Genomic DNA, 23,798 nt, shown 5'->3' with positions numbered 1-23,798 from the left:
AGCTGGCAGTACCCAGACCAGTTATCTGGCTCAGCCATTTCTGCAATCCCACCCAAGATTAGAAGTAAGAAGAACCCACTTAGACCCCCTATGATTTCATCTCCAACCTGACCAATCAGTACTCCCCACTGCCTGGTATCCTACCAGCCAAATTATCGTTAAAAAACCCCAGTGTCTGAATTGTCAGGGAGACTTATTTGGGTGATAAAACTCCGGTATCTGACTCTGCGTGAATTAAATTCTCTATTGCAATTCCCTTATCTTGATGAATTAGCTCTGGGCAGTGGGCAAGGAGAACCCGTTGGGCAATTACATTGGAACCTGTCCTCAGTCCAGGAGGGGAACCAGAGGCTTCATCGACCCCTCCAATACTGTAGATAAAAGTGCTGCTGGAAGTCTCACTCAGAGGGGCCCAGTCTGGGGGAAAGCTTCCATGGGGAGTCCTGCTGGCTTCTCGCAGGAAGGTACCCCAGAGCTGAGCTTTGCAAGCCAATTAGGTGCCAGAGGCGCCAAGGAGTAGACTCATTCTGTAGTAGGGACCCCTTTCCCCAGACCTCCACAAAAAAAGGCACGCACACAAGAGGTTAGAAAGTACTTTTTGTTTGTTTGTTTGTTTGTTTGTTTGTTTTGAGATGGAGTCTCGCTCTGTCCCCCAGGCTGGAGTACAGTGGCACAATCTCAGCTCACTGCAACCTCCACCTCCCGGGTTCAAGCGATTCTCCTGTCTCTGCCTCACAAGTAGCTGGGATTAGAGGCGCCTGCCACCACGCCTGGCTAATTTTTGTATTTTTAGTAGTTGACCAGGCTGGCCTGAAACTCCTGACCTCAGGATCTGCCTGCCTTGGCCTCCGAAAGTGCTGGGAATACAGGTGTGAGCCACTGCACCCAGCCTAGAGGGTACTTTTGAATGGGTGGGTTTCTTTGTTCGTACTGCCAGGTCGAGCTCAGCCTGCAGCAGAAAGAGTTGAGCACTGACATTAACCAGGTGAAATTATTAAAGATGATGCTGAGGGAGAGGAGATATTCTGAAATGGGATGAATAAGGGGCCCATTTGGCAATGGAGAGGAAGGCTGGCGACCCCTCAGGTTTCTGTCACCTCCATATTTTCCTCTTTCTCCTGTGGGGAATGCCAATGTACCTGCTGTTGTCTAGCCACCTGCCTGACCACTGGCCACAGTCAGCCCACTGAGTCTTTAGTAAGAGGCAACGAGGACCCTGTACTTCCCCTCTCACATCTCTGATCCGCCTCTTTTCCTTCTTGAAATGTTTTTTTTTTCATCTGTTGGGTCACAGAAAACGATTCCCCAAAATATGGTGTTTGAGCATACTGAGTGCTTTTGAGAATTAAAAGAAAACAAGCCTCAGAATCAAGGTCCCTCTAACCTTGTCTTGTTCCTCCCCTCAACCCCAAGCACAGGGGAAGAGTCTCTCTGGAATTTCCTTGTCTCATCAAGAAAGTTGTTTTTTTTTTTTTTTTTTTTTTTTTGAGACAGTGTTTTGCTCTGTTGTCCAGGCTCAAGTACAGTGCCATCACAGCTCATTGAAGCCTCAAAATCTGGGGCTCAAGCAGTCCTCTGTGAAACAAAAATAAAACTAAGCCTCCTCTACCCCCAGCCAGCTGAATGGACTCCTCCTCTTGGCCAAGGGCATTGCAAAGTTAACCTGAAAAACTAGTTCAGGCCATGATGGGAAGGGGGAGTCACACATGCCTCATTACCATTGTGAAAGAAAAATAAATCTCAGGACCCCCAAATCATGAAGCCAGGGGAAAAGTCAAGCTGGAGACTATGTCAGGCAATTCTGCCTCCCATTTTATTCCTAAGTAAGGTAGCTACAAAGATCAAAAGCTACATACACCCCTCACAATTTGCCCACAAGGAATTTCCTTGTGGACAAAGGACAGACAGGACTCAAACTTATCCTTCTGAGGCTCACCTGAGACAAATGCGTATTTGATTGCCTCCTCTGCCATATGGTGTATGTAAAAATGCAGGTATACTGAACCAGACTAAAGTGTGTATTCAGTGGAAGGCGGATCTAGGACTCAAAAGAATGCAACATTTTGTCTCTTATCTACTTCTGACCTGAAAGACCCCCACCTCGCCACCCTTCGAGTTGTCCTGCCTTACTGGACACAACCAGTGTACATCTTGCACATAATTATTGATGTCTCGTGTCTCCCAAAAATGTTTAAAAGCAAGCTGTACCTGACTACCTTGGGCACATGTTGTTAGGACCTCCTGAGGCTGTGTTACAGGTATGTCCTTAACCTTGTCAAAATAAACTCCTAAATTAATTGAGACTTACCTCTGATACTTTTTTGGATTATACGTCCCACCTCAACCTCCCAAGTAGTTGGGACCACAGGTGTGCACTACCATGCCTGGCTAATTTTTAAATTTTTACTAGCAATGGAGTCTCCCCACGTTGCCCAGGCTGGTCTCAAACTCCTGGGCTCAAGCAATCCTCCTGCCTCAGCTTCCCAATGTGCTGGGATTACAGGCATGAGCCACTGTGTCTGGCCAAGAAAACGTCTTACCAAGAGTTTGTATCCCATCCCTGAAATATCATGATCTATGGCAGAGAAGAAGACTGAAGAATGCAATCATGCCTGGATGGAATTTTTCACAAGATAATGCCTGCCTTTCCTGCTCTTTCAAATTGCAAAGAGAATCATTTACAAGTTAATGTGTCTGCCTTGTCTATTCATTCTCCCTAATCATTTACTGCCCCTCAAAAGAACTGCGTACATTCCCCATCTTCTTTCTCCGCTGTAAAGAAGGGTTGTATCCATTCTCACACTGCTATAAAGAACTATCTAAGGCCAAGCACGGTGGCTCAACCCTGTAATCCCAGCACTTTGGGAGGCTGAGGTGGGCGGATCACGAGGTCAGGAGATCGAGACCATCCTGGCTAACATGGTGAAACCCTGTCTCTACTAAAAATACAAAAAAAAATTAGCTGGGCCTGGTGGTGGGCACCTGTAGTCCCAGCTACTTGGGAGGCTGAGGCAGGAGAATGGCATGAACCCGGAAGGCGGAGCTTGCAGTGAGCCAAGATCGTGCCACTGCACTCCAGCCTGGGCAACAGAGCAAGACTATGTCTCAAAAAAAAAAAAAAAAAAAAAGAACTGCCTGAGACTGGGTAATTATGAAGAAAAGAGGTTTAATTGAATCACAGTTCCACAGGCTGTACAGGAAGCATGGGTGGGAGGCCTCAGGAAACTTACAATCATGGCAGAAGGTACATGGGAAGCAAACACATCTTAGCATGGCAGAGCTGCAGAGAGTGAAGGGAAAAGTGCCACACACTTTTAAACCATCAGATCTTGTGAGAACTCACTCACTATCACGAGAACAGCCCCCATGATCCAATCACCTCCCATGAGTCCCCTCCTCCAATTCAACATGAGATTTGGGCAGGGATACAAATCCGAGCCATATCATTCTACTCTGACCCCTCCCAAATCTCATGTCTTTCTCACATTGCAAAATACAATTATCCCTTCTCAGCAGTCCCCCAAAGTCTTAACTCATCCCAGCATTAACTGAAAAGTCCAAGTCCAAAGTTGTTACAGGAAAGGGGTCCGTCCCGATCCAGACCCCAAGAGAGGGTTCTTGGATCTCGCTCAAGAAAGAATTCAGGGTGAGTCTGCAGTGCAAAGTGAAAGCAAGTTTATTAGGAAAGTAAAGGAATAAAAGAATGGCTACTTCATAGACAGGGCAGCCACGAGGGCTGCTGATTGCCCATTTTTATGGTTATTTCTTGATGATATGCTGAACAAGGGGTGGATTATTCATGTTTCCCCTTTTTAGACCATATAGGGTAACTTCCTGACATTGCCATGGCATTTGTAAACTATCATGGCACTGGTGGGAGTGTAGCAGTAAGGACGACCAGAGGTCACTCTTGTGGCCATTTTGGTTTTGGTATGATTTAGCTGGCTTCTTTCCTGAAGCCTGTTATATCAGCAAGGTCTTTATGACCTGTATCTTGTGCTGACCTCCCATCTCATCCTGTGACTTAGAATGCCTTAACTGTCTGGGAATGCAACCCAGTAGGTTTCAGCCTCATTGTACCCAGCTCCTATTCAAGATGGAGTTGTTCTGGTTCAGATGCCTCTGACAAAGTCTCATTTGAGACTTCTGCCTATGAGCCTGTAAATTCAAAAACAATTTAGTTACTTGCAAGATACAATGGAGGTACTGGCATTGAATAAATGCTCCCATTCCAAATGGGAGAAATTGGCCAAAACAAAGGGGCTACAAGCCTCATGCAAGTTTGAAACACAATAGGGCAGTCATTAAATCTTTTTATTTTTTTGAGACAGGGTCTGTCTCCATTGCCCAGGCTGGAGTGCAGGGTTATGATCTCAGCTCACTGCATCCTCTGTCTCCTGGGCTCAAACCACCCTCCCTCCTCAGCCTCCCAAGTAGCTGGGACTACAGGAATGTACCACCATGCCTGGCTAATTTGTATGTGTGTATTTTTTTTCTTTTTTGGTAGAGATGGTGTTTTGCCATGTTACCCAGGCTGGTCTCAAACTCCTGGCCTCAAGCAATCCTTATGTCTCAGCCTCCCAAAGTGCTAGGATTACAGGTGTGAGCTACCACACCCAGCCAAATTTTAAAGCTCCAAAATAATCTCCTTTGACTCCATGTGTCACGTTCAGAGCATGCTGATACAAGTGGTGGGCTCCTAAGGCTTTGGACAGCTCTGCCCTTATGGCTCTGCGGGGTACAGCCCCTTTGGCTGCTTTCATGGGCTGGTGTTGAGTGCCTACTACTTTTCCAGGTGCACAGTGCAAGCTGTCAGTGGATCTACTATTCTAGGGTCTGGAGGATGGTGGCATTCTTCTCACAGCTCCACCAGGCAGTGCCCCAGTGGGGACTCTGTGGAGGCTCCAACCCCATATTTCCCCTCACAATGCCCTAGTAGAGGTTTTTCATGAGGGCTTTGCCCATGCAGCAGACTTCTGCCTGGACATCCAGGCATTTCCATACATCCTCTAAAATCTAGGTGAAGGCTTCCAAGCCTCAGCTCTTGCCTTCTGCACACCTGCAGACCCAACACCATATGGAAGCCACCAAGACTTGGGGCTTGAACCCTCTGAAGCAACAGCCTGAGCTGTACCTTGGTCCCTTTTAGCCACAGCTGGAGCTGGAGTGACTGGGAGGCAGGGTGCCATATCCTGATGCTGCCCAGAGCAGCAGGGGCCCTGGGCCTGGCACATAAGACCATTTTTCCCTCCAAGGCCTCCATGCCTATGATGGGAGGTGCTGCCACAAAGATCTCTGACATGCCCTGGAGACATTTTCCCCATTGTCTTGGTTATTAACATTCATCTCCTCTTTACTTATGTAGATTTCTGCAGCTGGCTTGAATTTTTTCCCTCCCAGCCCGCATGCCCTCACCAAGTCAGATTCTCACTCTTGTTGCCCAGGCTGGAGTGCAGTGGAGCAATCGCGGCTCACTGCAACCTCTGCCTCCCAGGTTCAAGCAATTCTTCTGTCTCAGTCGCCTGAGTAGCTGGGATTACAGGTGCCCACCACCACGTCCAGCTAATTTTTGTATTATTAGTAGAGATAGGGTTTTGCCATGTTGTCCAGGGTAGTCTTGAACTCCTGACCTCAGGTGATCCACCCTCCTAAACCTCCCAAAGTGCTGGGATTACAGGCATGAGCCACCGTGCCTGGCATCCAGCTTGAATTTCTTCCCAGAAAATAGGTTTTTCTTTTCTACCACATGGTCAGGCTGCAAATTTTCCAAACGTGTATGTGCTGCTTCCCTTTTAAACAAAAGTTCTGATTTCAGATCATCACTTTGTGAACACATATGACTGTACACTGTTAGGAGCAGCCAGGTCAGGTCACCTCTTGAATGCTTTGCTGCTTACAAATGTCTTCCACCAGATACCCTCAATCATCTCTCTCGAGTTCAAAGTGCCACAGATCTCTAGGGCTGGGGCAAAATGCTGTTAGTCTGTTTGCTAAAGCATAGCAAGAATGACCTTTACTCCAGTTCCCAATAAGTTCCTCATCTCCATCTGAGACCACCTCAGCCTGGACTTCATTGTCCATATCACTATCAGCATCTTGGTCAAAACCATTCAACAAGTCTCTAGGAAGTTCCAAACTTTCCCACATTTTCCTGTCTTCTTCTGAGCCATCCAAACTGTTCCAACCTGTGCCCATTACCCAGTTCCAAAATTGATTCCACATTTTCAGGTATCTTTATAGCAATGCCCCACTCCTGGCATCAGTTTTCTGTATTAATCCATTCTCACGCTGCTATGAAGAACTACTTGAAACTGGTAATTATGAAGAATAGAGGTTTAATTGACTTACAGTTTTGCAGGCTGTGCAGGAAGCATGGGTAGGAGGCCTCAGGAGATTAGAATCATGGCAGAAGGTGAAGGGAAAGCAAGCACACCTAACCATAGCGAAGCAGGAGAGAGAGAGTGAAGGGAAAGTGCTACATGCTTTTAAACCATCAGATCTCGTGAGAACTCACTCACAATCATGAGAACAGCCCCCATGATCCAATCACTTCCCACCAGGCCCCTCCATCAATTCAACATGAGATTTGGGCAGGGACACAAATCCAAATCATATCGAGGGTGTATAAGATTTTATACCGCATTGCAGGGTTGAGCTAATCACTCTATGATTCCCTCTTCCCCCACTCCCCTTCCATGCATATGAATAAAACTTGTATGCCTTTTCTTCTATTAATCTGCCTTTTTTCAGTTGGTTTTCAGCAAACTTCCCCTACAGTTTTGGCACTGTGAACAGTACATCAATGCTGCTCAGCTCCTCTGGAAGCTTCCGTGAAAAGAACTCAGGACCTCACAAGTCAGTAGAAGGGTAAGAAATTTTCACCAGCCAGGCTTTCAATCTCTCTTTCTGTGGAATCTGGTTGAGCAAATGGTAAAAATCACTGCCTTTTTCTCTCCCAAATCTTGATTAATGGGAGAAAAGCATTTGTGTGACTAGTCTTGGGTATGGCAACTCTGGTATACTTTTTGAATGAATATTCATGTTATCTGATCCTTTTTCCTCCCAGAAATCCTGTTTTCCTTTGTCTTTGTCTTTCTGTATTCTTATGCCATAAAGTGGGTACCATAAGGTAGAACATACACCTAAACCCCCAAAACCCTGCTGTTCAATTCAGCCTTGCAGACTGGTCAGTTTTGTGGTTCTGACCAGTCCAGTGTCTACTTAGAAAAACCACTGAGTCCCCAAAATAAAAACTGGACGAGGTCCCCCTCTCATCTTGTCTTATGTCGTTGAGAGTCTGACTTGTGACCAAGTGGGAGCCCCTTCACAGGAAAAGGGGGCAGTTTTCCCTTTGCTCCTACACATCTCTCTGCTTACAAGTTCTATACCAGTTTTTATTCCTCATTTAGCCAAATCTGATGTTGTTGGTGGCAGCAAATGATCAACTAAAAACACATTTCTCAGCCTCTATTTCTTGCAAATAGAGGTGGCTGTGTGACACAGTTCTGGCCGATGGGGTGTAAGAACTTGTGTGGAACTTCCAGGAAAGCTCCTTAAAAGGGATGGAGACTCAACTGATCCTTTGATCTTCATCTTCCTGCTTGGAATTTGAACTTGATGTTGGAGATGGGGCAGCCATCTTGTGATGATAAGAAGTACGTGCTAAGGGAGACTGGGTAGAAGGGTAAAAGGAGCCTGGACCCCTGATGGCATTGGAGCTATGGTCAGAGCCTGACTGCCTAACCTCTGAGCTCTCATTAAATGAGACAAATAGCCCCTCAAAATCATGTAATCCTGGTCTTTGGGGTGTCTCTTTTTCCTGGTGGGATGCAATCCTAACATGCAGATATAGAGCTAGTAAAGATAAAAGACTGGATCTTATAAGAAGAAGAATGACTGCTTTGACCACATACCATGCAGGCCATGCTGAGGTTTCTAACCTCTTCCAACTTCAGCCCTCAGGGCACATGCCCTTTGAGAGGGAGGCCCCTTGCCTAACTGAGGCCTATCTTCCAAGTTAGGCTTTCCTGCCTGAGGACCTGCCTCTATAGGTAATTAACCTGAAGAGCACCTCTAGTGAGAGCCCATCCTCTAGACACATGGGTGTTGCCTCACTTTATGGCCTCTCTTGGACACCCTGCCAAGGACAGGAAGCAATAAACCTAATGTCTGCAGATGGACAGTGGGTGGTTCAGACTGTCCCAGAAGCAGGAAAATGAGGAGGCAGCAGCCTGATTCATACAGCTTAAGATGAAGAGGAGCCTAGAAGGAGATTGAGAACTGTGGGTGCTTTGAAAAGAGAGGGAAACAAGTTAAGGGCTTGCAGCTGTGGTCAGGAAGTGGGAGGGCTTTGGGTTGATGGAGGTCTGGGGGCTTCACCAGTAGAGCTCTTAAGGCTCTCTGACAATCTGTCTCCGAAAGTGTGTCTGGGACAGACAGACTGTACTCTTCAGTGTGGCTTTTATTCCTCCTTGTTATGCCTGATGCATAGTAGGCCCTCAATAAATGCTCACCGAATGACTCAGCCTGGAGGCTGGCCAGCACTGCCCTGGGGGAGTAGTCCTAGCCTCCGCAGGAGCCATCTGGGAGGCAGTGTTAATTGGGCAGCACATTCCTGAGGAGACAGCCATCACTTCTCACCTGGGCTTGGCTTCCCAGGCGTGTCTCACCGTCGCAGTTATGAGAAGTGAGGTTACTGCAGACGTGAGCTCACTGGGGCTCTCCGGGTGGGCCTGGGCAGAGGGGGCCAGCTGTGTACTCCTGTGCTCCCAGCCTCCTCAATCTCTCCATGTGCATGTACTCTTGGCCCTATAGGTCCAGGGCAGTGCAGGGTGGAAAGGGCTGCTGGTCCTAAAAGGCCCTGTGGGGCCAGGGGCAGGTCAGCGACTAGCTCTTCCCAGCTCTGCATCCCTTCCTGGACTCGTGGGCAGGAACGGGATGAGGCAGGAGGATCTTCAGTGCTGTCTTGACCTGCCTTTGCACTGGTGGGGTGACTGAGGAATTCGAGTTGGAGGTGCTCTTCATGGTCTTCATTCTGTCCCCACTTTCTTGATTCCACGCTTGAGAAAGCTTGCTTGAGGTTAAATGACACCCAGTGAGTGAAAGAATCAGGACTGGAACCAAGTCAGTTGTTTCCTTATTGGGTGCACTTTCCCAAAAGATCGGGACTTGCTAAAGCTTGGAGAGTTGGAGGCTGAGCCAGGTCATAACCCCGTTGCTGCAGCCACTGTAGTACCTGAGTGGACTTAAGAGGCACACAGACCTTATTTAATGGATTCTGTGTTTATTCCTATGTGAATCAGAGATCTTAGAGCCCAAAGCTCTGGCTCATATGTCTAGAGTGAGGAAACAGTCTCACCCTCTGAAGTTCCGGGTTCACTTCTCTAAATGAATAGGGTCCCTTGCTTTTAAAAACTCCTTACAACCTTAGAGCATTTTACCACTTACATGGCACTTCCTTTGATGTGAGGCAGCTGTTACTCCCATTTTATGGGTGGAAAAACTGAGACGGAAGCTGATTTGTCTTAACTACTGTGGTGGGGTCCAAACTGGATCATTGGGATTTCTGCTCCCAAGTTGTCTCTTTTTTCCTTACCGTGCTAATTTGTGTGAAGAATGGACACAGAAAGAGAGTTTACTGACTTTTTCTTGGAGGAGTAGCACATAGGGTGTCTATGTAGAGAAGGTCCCAGGCAGGGGTCTGCACCTGTGGGTGCAGTTGGAGGCAGAGAGCACTGCTCGGACAGGTTAGACACAGTGAGGGCGCAGGGAGCTTATGTGTTCAAGTGTATGGTAGACACACCTGAGAGTGATAACTCAAGCCTACCCTGAGAGTGATCCTGTACAGCAGATGCACCTGAAAGCAGTTCAGAAGTCTGAGCTAAAGATTCTGGGAGTGGCCGACCTGGAGATTAATTTCTTATCTATGAGAATGTCCGAGTTTCCCTGCTGTCCAGTGGGACATGGCCGTACAGGGGATCAAGCCCCTTTCTTTTGGATTAAGTGAAGGCTGCCAGGTGGAGGCTGTTAGGGGCAGGGTGAGAAGTGAAAATGCTGTAAACTGCATGTTTTTCACAAGTGGCTGTGGTTCTTCTGCCCAGCGCGCCACCATGGGAACATCCCCATGTGTAAGTTTCCCACTAATAACGCCCCTGGTCTCGTATGCTGGCTGGGGGTCTCTTCTTCGGTCTCTTGAACCTGGTGCCCTCCCTACTGAAGTTAATAGGGGTCTGGCACAACATCAAGGAACTGACAATTCACCACGACCTTGTGAAGGGGACCCAGAAGCCAGTCAACCAAGGTGGTCCCCAAAACCACATTCTCAGCTCTTCCTTTGAGGGACCTGACGAGGCTGCCTGTGGGACCAGGGAAGGAGGGTCTCGCTTGCATTGGGCCCACATTCACCTGGCTCACAGATGCACCTGGAACAGCCAATAAGTGTCCTGGCTGCAGTTGGAGGGATGAATCTTCCTCCACAAATCCTGGAGGGCAAAAGAGGTCCTATTTTTAAAAAATTTAAACCAACCTAAATCTAACTCAGAGCCCCATCCTGACTGGCCCCAGGGGATTTAATCTCCTCCATTACTGAGGCTACCTCCCCCTCCCCATGGTCGCTCAGGAGTCCTGGAGAATTGCTTCTTGGAGCCCAGGAGGCAGGGTATGCAAGGGCCTCTCACCATGTCATGCTGATCTCCCCCTTGTCCCTTGTCCCACAGACCTCTGTGTTGGGTCATGTTACTGCTCCTTGTGACCTGGGAAGCTTGGCCCAGGCTGGTAAAGCTGGTGTGCAGGGTCCAACATGCCCACGCAGCCATGCCCCTTAGTGACCCTGACCCTTCTCCACGGTGATGCCAGGGCAGGGTTCAGCTTCCTCTCCCCTCACCCTGCTCGCTCCTTGCTGTCCTCGCTCAACAGCATCTTGAACACCTGATATCATCTCTTGAGTAAGCCCAGGAATTCATGAGAGTCAGTTCAAGAGGTTGTCTTTGAATGATTTTTTAAAAAATTTCTACCCCAAAGAAATCTAAAGGGCTGAGTTATCCCTTTGGAACAGGGGACAGGTATGGGGGAAAAACCAAAACACAAACTAACATCTTGAAATGAACAAAATCAAACTATCTTGGAGGGGGACCTGCAGACCACAGAGACTAACAGCTGCCTCTGACACTATTAACAACTGCCCCAGGCTCAGTACGGCCTGGAGAGGGTGACAACACCATGAGATGGCTTTGGGGGTCTTAGCCCTTCACAATTGCTGCAAGTCCCTCCGCCACTGGCAACCTCAGATGAACACAGTCTAAGTAGGTTAAACGGTGATCCAGCTACACACACACAAACTGCTTGCCCCTTTTTGCCCTTCCTCTAGAGGGGCTGGAGCACCCCCCGAATGGTACCTGTGGTACTTATGTTAAGAGCTGGCACCCTGGAGGCAGGTGTGGAGGAAGGCTGCCTGGCCGGGGAGCTGGGGGAGCTGTGCCTGAGGGGTAGGCTGGAGATGGGCTTCCTAGATTTTCACTCTGCAATGCGTGTTTGATGAAACCCAGGCGCCAGCCAGCCAATCTCCATGGTCAACTTTCCCCGCACTTCCTTTCTCAATCTTAGCTTCCAGGATGAACGTGGTGGCTGGACAGATCCTCATCTGATTGTCATCCAAAACCTCCATGAATCTGTCCACTGCTGCCTGAGACATCCCTACCTAGAGGCTCAGCCAGCAGGGCCTTTGCCTGAACTCCAGGCATCCTGTGCCTGAGCCAGACAAACTGCAAATTGGACAAGCCCTGAACAAGCATATGTACACCTAATATAAAGCGAGCAGTAAAAAATGCGGGAAGGTGATGAAGTATGCAGGAGTCACGGATTAGTGCCTGAGGACAAAAGGCTGAGATGAACTCTGGGATGTTTTTAGAAAGACAAGATCCATATCCAACCCATTCCCAAAGGGCAACTGTCTGAAACAGCTCTTGACGTCCCCTTCTTCTCACCTTCCACAATGGTTGAATTCAGGTTCTCTGCATCTCTTGCCTAGGCAATTGCAATAGCCTTCTTGGTAGGCTCTTTGACGTGTTATATATATATATATACACACACACATATATATAGTATATACATATATATGTGTGTGTATATATACACACACACGCATATGTATATAATTTACTGTGTGTCTATTATGTGTCAGGTACCATAGTAGGCATTTCTGCGTATTATCTCATTTACTCCTCTTAACAAGTCTATAGACTGAGTATCATCACCCCCATTTGACAGATGCACCCCCATTTAACAGATGAGGCCTCTGTGGCTCAGATAAGTGATGTGGCTTGCCTGATGTCACACAGCTGGGGTACAAGCACCATGCCATTTCCGGCCACTTGCCTTCCCAGCCCCGCTCCACACTCCACTGGTCTAGTGGTCTTTTTCTGAAAGCAGAAGCGTTTGTATCATTCTGTCTCTTAAAGCCTTCGGGGGCTCCTCACAGCTCCAGGATCAGACCCAAGCCCCTTATACAAATTGTGAGGCTTCTTCCACCCTCTTGCTGCCTCCTTGCCACTGACCACACACTTGTACCACAGCAAACTATTTGTAGCTTCCTAAACATGCTGGGACTTTGTGCCCTTCCTCTCTCTGTCCTCTTGGTGTGGGAAGTTCTTTCCGCCCTGCCCCACCCCATACCCCGTTTCCTGCACCTGGAGGGATCCTATATAGCTACTCGAGCCCAGCCCTGACATGGCTCTGCCATCTCTGCAAATCCGTCTCCCACCATCCCGCAGCATGCACACACATGTACATGCGTGCGCACCCACACCCTCTTCTGCTCCTCCAGCCCCCTGCTCGGTGTGAGGGCCGCTGTTGGTGCATCTGTCATGTCTCCTCTCGGCCTCTTCTCTGGCACCTGTGGCTCATCTACTGTATGATGATTGTTTGTTTAGCAGGCGATAGGTCCTGTTAGACTAAACTCTGTGAGGGCAGGATGGTGTCCTTGCGGCCTTGAGATGAGCCTGGCAGAGAGGAGGAGCTCCATAAATATTTATTGAATGAATTGAACAGAGTTGAGTGAACAGAGAGGACCTTGGGACAGGGACAATTTCAGTCACTTCCATGCCCCATCTCGTGGCATGTGCCTGGCACCCAGAGCGTGTGCAGTTAAGGGTGAATGAATAAGGTCAGAGGAAAAGACCGGAGGGGTGGGAGGAGAGTGATGGGAAGGTTGGCCACAGATTCCAGTGCAGGTCTGGACACAGCTCTGTTCCTTCCGCCAGGGGGCGTGGGAGGCCCAGCCCAGGCCTCCAGACTCCAGTAATTCCTTCCTTTCTTAAAATCCACAGGAGGATCCAGGCGCGCCTGTCCTCCCAGCTACTTGGCAGGCTGAGGCAGGAGGATGGCTTGAGCCCAGGAGTTCGAGGCTGCAGTGCACTATGACCGTACCCATGCATAGCCACTGCGTTCTGGCCTGGGCAACACAGAGAAACCCCATCTCTGAAAAAAAAAAAACAAACCCAAATCCACAAGAGGTTGGAGGTTGCTTCCCTCCACTGAAGGGATCAGGAGGCAGCCAGGATCAAAGGGAAGGAACCCACCCAAGGCTGGATTACCCAAAACAGTGGGCTGGGGTCTGGCCTGACCTGCTCTTGCCTGGTGGGACAGGAAGGGATCGGGACGCACCTTGGAACAGGTAGATGCCTGCAATTGGAGGCTATGATTGGAGCTGTCGGTCTAGAGCCGGGAAAGGGCTCATATTTCTTCATCATCACATCTGAGAGAACTGAGGCCCAGAGATGTCAAATGACCTGGCATCTCAGCCAAGTACAGGCCGGACAGGGAGAGGCAGAGTCCGCCCACACACCCACCAGCCTATCTCCTGAGGCTTCAGGCCACTTGGCTCTGTGGCCACTCTACTGGACCCAACTGTCCAAACAAGACAGCTGGGTGATTTTTGTCTAAATTAGATGCCACCAAATATTTGTATTATAAGGAGTTTTTCAAGTGTTGTAGTTTTGTCTTTCACTCTCCCCATGAACAGGTTTGCAAGGGGACCCAGATGAGTGGTGAGAGTGAGAGAATGGAGCAGATAGGAGGTGCAGGGAGATGATACAGGCCAAGGGTGCTGGAGAGCTGGAGACGAATCTGAATTGCTCTTCCACTGTGGCTGAGCCTGGCCTGCCTGGACATCTTCCTCTGGCCAGTGTCCCTTCTGGGCACTGGGCTGCCATGAGGACAGGCTTTTGGGTGGTGCTGTACACCAGCAGCTGACCTCTCAGGTGCTGTCTCTGCTCCTGCTTTAGTGATCTCTGCTGTAGACCTTCCGTCCCTGCCCCTGAGTACAGGCTCAGAAGCCCCACTATCCTTCCAAAGGCTGCTCTATGTTACTTCCTCCAGGGAGCACTCCTTGATTCTGACCCTCTGCTGGGGACAGTCTCTGCCTTCTTTGAGTTCTTATGTTAATTTGTTTATGCTTCTTTCGTGGGGTTTTGCCTCTCCCCTTGCATGACTGTACAGAAGTGGCATAGCATAGCCGCTAAGATGGATTCAGGACAGATTCCCTGGGCCCAGATCCTGACTCCACTGTTTACTAGTTGTATTGTGGTGTGACAGTTTCTTGGCTGGGTGCGGTGGCTCACGCCTGTAATCCCAGCACTTTGGGAGACTGATGTTGGCAGATCACTTGAACCCAGTGTTTGAGACCAGCCTGAACAACATGGTTAAACCCTGCCTGTACAAAAATAAAACATAAGTAAAAATTAGCCAGGCTTGGTGATGTGCACCTGTAGACCCAGCTACTTGGGAGTCTGAGGTGGAAGGATCGCCTGAGCCCAGGAGGTTGTGGCTGCAACAAGCTATGATTGCGCCACTGCACTTCAACCTGGGCAACAGAGTGCAACTCTTGTCTTTTTTTTTTTTAAAGAGTTTCTTACCTTCTGTGTGCCTCAGTTACCTCCTCTATAAGATGGGAATAATAAGAGTACCTTTCTTACAGGGCTGATGAGGGTTTTTAATGAATTACTACATGTAAAGTGCTTGGGTCAGGACCTTGTACATGGCAAACACCCTGTAAGTGCATGCTATGATTGCCACTGGAGTGTTTGTGTCTGTGCCTTACCTCCTTATTAAGCCTGTAACTTCTTGAGAATGGGGTCGGCCCCTTTTCCTTAAGGCGGTTTGTGTCCCTCAGGGTCCTGGCGCAGGGCCTGGTGCGCAGCCGGTTCTCGCTGACTGTTTGTAGAATGATGACGGTGCTCGGTGCCCTCTCCCTGCATCTGTGTCCCTGCTGCAAGCCCCTGCAGAGCGAGCCCGTCTCCGTGGCTCAGGCCCTTCCTCCCACAGCCTGAGCCCCAGCAATTTTCCCTGGCAGCTCCCACGTTCCGGACTAACTTTAGGGTTGGTTTCCAGCTGTGGTTGGATTTTTCTGTTTGAAAAATATTTTAAGCAGCTGGTGGGGAAGGGGTGGAGAGGTGGGAAAAGAATAATAAATAAACTTGTGAAAGGAAGATTGTCTAAACAGCCAGGAGCTGCCACTGCCAACAGCTTGGTCTCTGGGCCATGCCAAGGACTGGGGAGCTATCAGGTGGTTGGCGGTGGGGACAGGACACTGTGGTGGCTTCGCAGGCCAAGGAGAAAGACTCTGCCTTCACAAGCACTCCGGCGCTTCCTTTCACATTATGCCCCGCGTGACTTTCCAGGATGCAAGAGCTACACGTGGAGAAAGCTAGTTCTGCCGCAGGCAGGACTGAAGTTAGACACTGAAAAGAACTTCTTAGTATCGGAGCCCATCCCTGTAATCCAACTTTATTTCCCCTAAGATCTTGTTTTTCTCCAGAACTCAACTCCTTTTCAGCTCTGATTATGTAACACCTCGGCCACCCCCACCTGCCTCCAATGCGCCCATTCAACTAACAGCGCACTTCCTTTCGCCCTTCCACGGCCCGTCCTCCAGCGCCCTGCTTTCATCAGCTGCTTCTTTCCTTTCAGCCCGGCTCTGCCACCGAGGCCCTCGGCTTCTTTCTTCACCTCAGCCACCTCCCTCGGTGGGGCTGGGGAGCCCGCCCGGACAGAGCCGACCTTGGCGCAGGCAGACTGCCAGGCCCAGAGGCCCAGGGTCCCCCCACACGCAGACGGAGGAAAGGCTCACGCTGCCCTTGTGCAGGCTGGGGACTGTGAAGACAGAGACCCACAGAAAATCAAGGATGGGAGAGAAACTAAATCACAGAGTCAAACAGAAGCTGAGTCAGAGGGACACGGAGCAAGTCAGATGTTGGGGGGGAGGGCGTTGATGACCACTGGGCAGCTCCCTGGCCAGGCCCTCATGGACATTCCTGTGGCCTCCGATGGCAGGGTGGGCTCAGTCCTGAGGGCTGCCCTGTGCCCAGGGTCCAGGGCCTGGGTGGGCAGGAGGCCCCGCCTCTGTCCTGGCTTCTCCTGAGAGCTCCCTCCACCTTCACTGTGGGGAGATTGCTGAGTCAGTGGGCCGATGAAAGGGGGTGATGCCTGTGCTCAGTGGCAGGGTGTTCCTCAAAGTCTAGGGGAACCCATAGCAGGGGAGGAAGGGCTGGGGATGTGGGGGGTTTGGGAGGCCGGGGAAGGCAGGGGTCCTTGTCTAGGGCCAGCAAGGTGGAGTGCCGAGGCCCAAGGAAGGGGCTATGTTGAAGAGTAGGGTGGTGGGTAGTCGTGGAAAGGGGCCTGTCTGGGGTCCAGGGAGCTTTGCAGGGGTGAGGACCACCCCGGGCAGGAATTCAAAAGTGGGATGAGGCCGCTGTCCTCAACAGTCTGTGGGGGAGAGAGACCACGGGAGGTCGGGCTGTTTGGAGTGGACTGACAGCCTCTCAGAAAGTCATCTGCCCTCCTGGGCACCCCCCAGCAAGGAAAACGACATTGGTCTGAATTTATAACTGGAATCTCTACTCATTAGCTGATCCTTGCCATCCAGCAAACTCAGCCACAGCCCTCCCACTCTCTACCTGTTTTCAATTCCCTGGGAAATCAGGTGAAATTGAGAGTCCCAGATGCTCCTCTGAGGGTATGAAGATGGGAATTTGCACTTCCTACTACTACTTTTACATTTATACTGAGCAGGAAAATGTCCAAAGTATTTACTTTTTTTTCTCACTGTGAAACATAGCATATGTATATTAAATACATATGTACAGATTAATAAATAATTATAAATCCAACATCTAGGTTTCCACTGCCTAGGTCAAGCCATAGAATACTGCTGGCACTCTAGAAGCCTTGTGTTCTTCCCTGATCACAACCCCTGCCCCACCCTGAGGGAACTGGGATCCTGAAGTTTGTGTCATCATTTCCTTGTTTGTCTTCTAAAGACTGTAGTTTCTTAGATATTATCATCTTGGAGTTTCACAATCACCTTATTATTCCCATTTTACTGTTGAGGAAACTGATGCTGAGGAAGGTTAAATAACTAGTCCAACACCAGAGAAGAAATGAGTGGCAGAACCAGGATCATGTTTTGGATTGACTGGGTGTTTCCCAGGGTGTTCCTTGGTCAAACTAGAATCCACAGGAAACTCTGGGACAGCCCAGCATTGCAGATAGCACCCCAGTGCCCTAGAGAAGAGGGAGGCCATCTTCATAGCCAGGAGGGGTGCTGTTCACCAGCAATTTTTGACTCTCCTGCCTTTATCAATAGGATCCTGGTTCCTGAGTACCTGGCAAGAAACGGCAAGGCTCCCAGGGAGATGAGTTGGAGGCTGGGGAAGCTAGAGGAGCTGAGCGGACCTGAGATAGGATCAGTGACTTGAGAGAGCCTTGGGCCCTTCCTGACACATGCCAAGGGAACCCAGGATTGTGGGTATGTGCCTGAGCCAAGTGCTGCCCAAGTTTTGCCAGATTCACTAGGTGTGCCCTCCTTGGTGGGCCAGGTGTGCTTGGTGTATGTGTGTGCGTGTGTGTGGGTGTGCATGTGTGTGGATGTGGGGGTGTGTGCATGTGTGTGCACGTGTATGCATGTGTGTACATGTGTGTGCATATATGCATGTGTGTGAATGTGTGTGCATGTAGGTGTGAATGTGTGTGCATGTGTGTGTGCACATGTGTATGTATGTGCATGTGTGTGCGTGTGTGCATGTGTACCTGGCATGTCCACATCTATCCACTGACTTGGATTGTTCCAAACCATTTTCTCTGCCCTCACCTTCTTTCTTTCTTATAAAATCATACATGCTTATTATAAAAATTCATATACAGATGTCTCTCTAAGTCTAAATTATCTCAGATATAATTTCTTTTAACTATTTCATATTTATCTTTGTATACTTCTTTCAAGTACATTCAAATATATAGTTACATGATTTAGATACACATATTCAAATGTAGTAGTATTAGGTTTATTGTTAACAAAATGGTATCATAATCTACATATCATTTTTCACCTTTTTTTTCCCACTTAATAAACCTTGGTCATTTTCTCCGCCAGCATCAATGGGTTTATGTCACTTTTAACAGCTGAAGAGTACTCCATTAAACAGATGTATCATCATCTGTTTACCTGGGTGGACTCATCACTACGTGCCTATCTCCCCCAGAAGCTGCGAGAATAGGGTGCCAGAGGGGTGGGAGGAGAAGGAGACTAGTCAATGTCAGCCATACCTTGGGAAGCAGCCCAGTCTCAGCTGCCCTTTGACATCTTACAAATGGATTCCAGAACTCTGCTCCCTTACCACCTCTACAACCCCACCCACCCCCAAGTCCCTACCTCCAGTCCTCTGTCTGCTGTCCCCCTGCCCTTCTCCCTCTGACCATTGACCTCTGTACAGTGCTACGGGTTTGGGGGTCTCCTGGGTGGGCTCCCTGCTTCCCAGCTCTTGGCCTCTGAGGCTGGCTGATCTCCCAGAAATGGGAGGAACTGGGGCTTGAGGGACCCTGAATTCAGGAGACTCTGTGGAGACAGCCTGGCCTGGCCAAGACAGCCACCCAGGCTGACCCAGGGGAGGCGCCATGCTAATGGAGAGGCTGGCACTGCCCATGCCCACATGGCAGTTTCCTGCTTTCCAGAGGGCATGGGGAATGGGGACTGTGCCAGATAGGCATGGTGTCCCCGCCCCTGCACCAATGTCATGGAAAATGTGAAGCCTTGATCTTTGTTCTTGATTGTTCCTCCAACTTTTACAACTGGAAACTGGCGGCGTCTTTGTTCCCACTGGCTTAGGAAGGAGATGTTGAGGGCTGGGGACGGGAGGCAGCTGAGTCAGCAGCTGGAGGTGTTGAACTGGTTGCTTCCTCAGACCAACCATGACCCCTTCTCTCTCACTTACACGCACTCAGTTTACCCATCAACAGACCGTACCTTAACAGCGCCAGTGGGAGAGGGGATGGGAACAGCCTTCACCGTCCTTCCTGGGGAAGCCATCTCCCCTTGCCCAGGATGGACGGCCAGGCTGTCCACAGCCCTGACCCCCACCCCCTGCTCCAGATACCTCTGGCTCCTCTAATGCCCGTGGTGGCAAGCAGTTCCCAACCTGCCTCCTTCCTCAGGGCAGGTCCGGTGTGTCTGTTTACCTGAAGATTCAGTTAGAAATTGATGGTAGGGAAACCACTTTGCCAGGTGGCTCCCTCCGGCTGTGTGGGGCCCAGCCTCCTGGTCCTCCCCTGTTCCCTCATGGCCAGAGTTCATGGAAACTTCTCAGGTCACTGACTCTCACCTTCCTTTCCTCCTCAGGAGGGCAGGCCCAGCCCCACTCCCTGCAGCCTGGCCCCTCCTTTCCCTGAAGGCCCTGCTGTCCTGGCGCAGTGTGGAGAAGGGCAGGCCTGGGGACTGGACAGCAGCAGGGCCAGGGTGGTCTGCTGCAGGGGGAGACGCACCTCTGCTTCCTGCGACCTTGGCGGTGAGCCTGGGGACAGGGGTGAGGCCAGAGAGGGACGCAGGGGCCCTGCCCAAAGCAAGGGAGGACAGCGGGACTGAGGCAGAAAGAGGGCAGTGTGTTCACCTGCAGCCCAACCTGTCACTCAGGGACTCCTAGACGCTGGTAGAAAGCTCCTCCGAGGAGCCTGCTATCCAGTCATGAGTGCAGGTGTGGGGGGTTTGCAGGTGTGTGTGTGGGTGCACAGGTGTGTGGGGGTGTGCAGGTGTGAGGGGTGCGCAGGTGTGTGTGTGGGTGCACAGGTGTGAGGGGGTGCGCAGGTGTGTGGGGGTGTGCAGATGTGAGGGGTGTGCAGGTGTGTGTGGGTGTGCAGGTGTGAGGGGTGTGCAGGTGTGTGGGGGTGCACAGGTGTGAGGGGGTGCGCAGGTGTGTGGGTGCGCAGGTGTGAGGGGCTGCACAGGTGTGAGGGGGTGCGCAGGTGTGAGGGGTGCACAGGTGTGTGGGGTGCGCAGGTGTGAGGGGGTGCGCAGGTGTGTGGGGTGCACAGGTGTGAGGGGGTGCGCAGGTGTGTGTGGGTGCACAGGTGTGAGGGGGTGCGCAGGTGTGAGGGGATGCGCAGGTGTGAGGGGATGCACAGGTGTGTGGGTGCACAGGTGTGAGGGGGTGAGCAGGTGTGAGGGGATGCACAGGTGTGAGGGGGTGCGCAGGTGTGTGGGTGCACAGGTGTGAGGGGGTGAGCAGGTGTGAGGGGATGCGCAGGTGTGAGGGTGTGTGCAGGTGTGTGTGGGTGCGCAGGTGTGAGAGTGTGTGCAGGTGTGTGTGGGTGCGCAGGTGTGAGATTGTGTGCAGGTGTGTGGGGGTGCGCAGGTGTGAGGGTGTGTGCAGGTGTGTGTGGGTGCGCAGGTGTGAGGGGTGCGCAGGTGTGGGGGGTGCGCAGGTGTGAGGGGGTGCGCAGGTGTGTGAGGTGTGCAGGTGTGAGGGAGTGCGCAGGTGTGGGGGTGCGCAGGTGTTTGGGGTGCAAAGGTGTGAGGGGTGTGCAGGTGTGAGGGAGTGTGCAGGTGTGAGGGGGTGCGCAGGTGTGTGAGGTGTGTAGGTGTGTGTGGGTGCTCAGGTGTGTGAGGTGCACAGGTGTGTGTGGGTGCACAGGTGTGAGGGATGCACAGGTGTGTGGGTGCGCAGGTGTGTGGGGCGCGCAGGTGTGTGGGGGTGCACGGGTGCGTGGGGTGCACAGGTGTGTAGCCCGCGCTTTGGGGCCGCAGGTGAGGGAGGTTTGAGAGAGGATGGCAGTAAAGGCTGCCCCCTGCGGGTGGGAGGGGTGTGGGAGGGGAGATGGGATCCGGCGCTGGCGCGGTCAGAGAAGGGTGGGCGGTGGTTGGAGGGAGGCAGGGCACTGGCCTTGCTGGATCCCGCGCGCAGGCCTTCTCTGCTGGCGGAGGCTGCGAGGCCAGCCTCTGTCTGTCTGTCCGTCTGTCTGTTCGTCCGGGTGGTGCGCCAGGCTGCAGTCGGAGCAGGCAGTGGCGGTGGGTAGAGGAAATGGGACTTGACGGCCTGGGGCTGAGCGCCTGATCTTTTCTTGGCGATGCTCTGCCTCCCAGGAACCATCGCTTTTGGCTGTGGCCAGGCAGGACTGGGAAGAGCCCTGTGGCCCCTGCAGGTCAGGCCGCTGCACCCCCTACATCCGATCCACCTCGCTGCCCAAGCGGGACAGCTTATTTGTGTTCCTTCAGATTTTGCCAGTGCCTTTGCACCCCTCTCCGAGAGTTACTCAGTTACCAGTGTTGGTTTTCTATTTCCAGAGCAAAGGCAGGTCCTCCCCTCCACGGCTTTCTCCACCCTAGCGGGGGCTGGGCCTCTGCCTTCCATCCAAGCCTGGGTCCAGGTCCCAGGGCCATGGCTCCCTCGCCTTTGTGGAGGGAGGAAGGCGGGCGGGGGGGGGGGGGGGCACCTGAGGGGGAGGGTGCCTCAGCTGTCCTTCATATCTTCTCCTGACCTCCAACCCCACCCTGCTTTCTCCTGGACCGTTCCCATCAGCATGCTCTACCTCTCATCTCTAAAAGTATCCCTCTCCAGGATCCATCTTTGCCAGTCCATCGCGCTGACGCTTCCACAGCCGTCCTCCTCACAAGAGCAGGGCCACTTGCTGCCTCTACTTCCTCCCTCAGCCCCAGCCACTGCTCCACTGCAGCTCTTCACATGAAACTCGGCCTGAGGAGCGCTTCTGTGCCTCCCATGTCCTCTCCCAGCAGCCTGGACTCAACTGACTCCCCTCCCGAGGCCTTCTCTTTTCCCTTCTGCTCCCCCCATGTGGCGCTGTCCTTCTGGTTCCTTCTTGACTTGTCTGTGATTCCTTCTCAGGCCTCTTGGCAGGTTTCTCTTCGAAGTGACTGGAAAGCCAGTGCTGCATGGACTTGGTACTGCCATCCCCTCTGCCGTATTTCTGTGGTTTAGACACCATCTGTATGGTGGCAAACCCTATTCTTCCTCTGCGTTCTGACTCCCAGAAGCAGTTCCCCTGGACACTTCTGTTGGGGGCCTCGCAGACATTTCAACGTAATGCATCCAGATGACAACCCTTGATTCCCCTCTGTCACCCCCAATCTAACCTGCCTCACCTTCATCTTTCTAGTTGCTGAAGACTGTGGTCCTTGGTACTGCCTTACCTTTCACATCCAATATACCGTCCAGTCCACCAGATCCCACACAAAATGCACTTGCTTTTCCACCATTCATCTCAATGGCCACCATAGCCCTGGTTTTTCTAAGCCACCATCCTCTCTTACCTGGACTCCACAGTGGCCTCATGACTGGCCTGCCTGCTGCCAACCCTCAGCTCCTCCATTTCAATTTCCAGAAAGTATGAAGAATTGTCTTTTGGGGAAGATCACTTGAGGCCAGGACTTTCAGACCAGCTTGGGCAACATAGCTTGACCTCACTTATTTAAAAAAAAAAAAAAAATCAGCCAGGTGTGGTAGCGTGCGCCTGTCGTCTCAGCTATTCAGGAGGCTGAGGTGGGTGGATCACTTAAGCCTGAGAGGTCCAAGCTGCAGTGAGCTGAGATTGCACCGCTGCACTCCAGCCTGGGTGACAGAGTAAGACCCTGTCTCAAACAACCAACCAACCAACCAACCAGAACTGTATTTTAATAGCATTCAGTTCATGATCTCTTTTCTCCTGAAGCTTTCAGTGTGCCCATGCCTATGTGCTGTGTGTGTGCACATGTGCACATGCATGTGTGTGTGTTTGGAATGTTACCATAGCCTGTGAGGCCCTGAGTAATTCTGCACTTTTCCCATTTTCCCAGTCTTATCTTACACCCTTTATCATTGGCCAGGTGCTTGAGTCTTTCATTTCCCACTAGTCGAACTTCTTTCCCTACCGTACGGCCTAGAATCCCATCCTTCCCCAGCGTGCGCGCGCGCACACACACACACACACACACACACACACACACACTGAACTGGCCCCATTTTCATTCTTCACATCCACCTGTGTGTCATCTCTGCAGAGAAGTTTTCCTCACTGCCCTGTCCAAACCAGCCCTCCTCTTCTAATTTCTATTTCAGTCCTCTATTTAGTTTCTTTTCATAATAGCATGGATTGTACTTAGTAGTAATTGTATTTATTTGTTTCTTCACTTTCACCTTTGCTGTTCACTCCAGAATGTGAACTCCACAGGGCAGGGGCTACGTCTGATGTTTCCGTCATTGTAACCCCAATGCTTAGCAGATGGCTTGGCGCTTGGTAGGTGTGCAATAAAAATGTGTTGGATGAGTGAATGAATAAATTAGTGAATGGTCCCAGCTGCTAAGGTCATTTAGGATCTGGTGGGACTGGAAGACAGGTATGGAGGAAGGGAAGACTGTGGTTGGTAGAAAGGCACTGCCTAAGTAGCCTTTCCAGACTTCGCAAATAAAACTACAGGATACCGGTTACATTTTAATTTCAGATAAACAATAATTTCTTTTAGTATAGGTACATCTGACATTCAA

The 23,798-nt window shown here is 50.9% G+C and overlaps 1 protein-coding gene and 1 long non-coding RNA gene across 7 annotated transcripts in view; one reads left to right on the top strand and one right to left on the bottom strand.

The window, feature by feature from the left end:
- Positions 1 to 13,008: 13,008 nt before the first annotated feature.
- On the bottom strand, positions 13,009 to 21,438 carry LOC144332826 (uncharacterized). The gene is made up of 5 exons (XR_013400974.1): positions 21,204 to 21,438; positions 15,890 to 16,146; positions 15,095 to 15,207; positions 13,620 to 13,677; positions 13,009 to 13,473 (listed from the first exon to the last, which is right to left on the bottom strand). It is a non-coding gene; the product is annotated as an uncharacterized LOC144332826 (long non-coding RNA).
- VDR (vitamin D receptor) overlaps positions 19,609 to 23,798 on the top strand; it is a 105,656-nt gene continuing 101,466 nt past the window's right edge. Inside the window, exon 1 of one of the 6 annotated variants that reach the window (XM_015151543.3) lies at positions 19,609 to 19,832. The gene's annotated coding sequence lies outside the window, so the exon portion shown is untranslated. The remainder of the gene's footprint in view (positions 19,833 to 23,798) is intronic. The other 5 variants (XM_077952695.1, XM_077952702.1, XM_077952692.1 and 2 more) reach the window with 5 other exon arrangements.

Source organism: Macaca mulatta, chromosome 11, assembly GCF_049350105.2.
Source record: "Macaca mulatta isolate MMU2019108-1 chromosome 11, T2T-MMU8v2.0, whole genome shotgun sequence".
Lineage (NCBI taxonomy): Eukaryota > Metazoa > Chordata > Mammalia > Primates > Cercopithecidae > Macaca > Macaca mulatta.
This window is presented reverse-complemented; position numbering and strand designations above follow the sequence as displayed.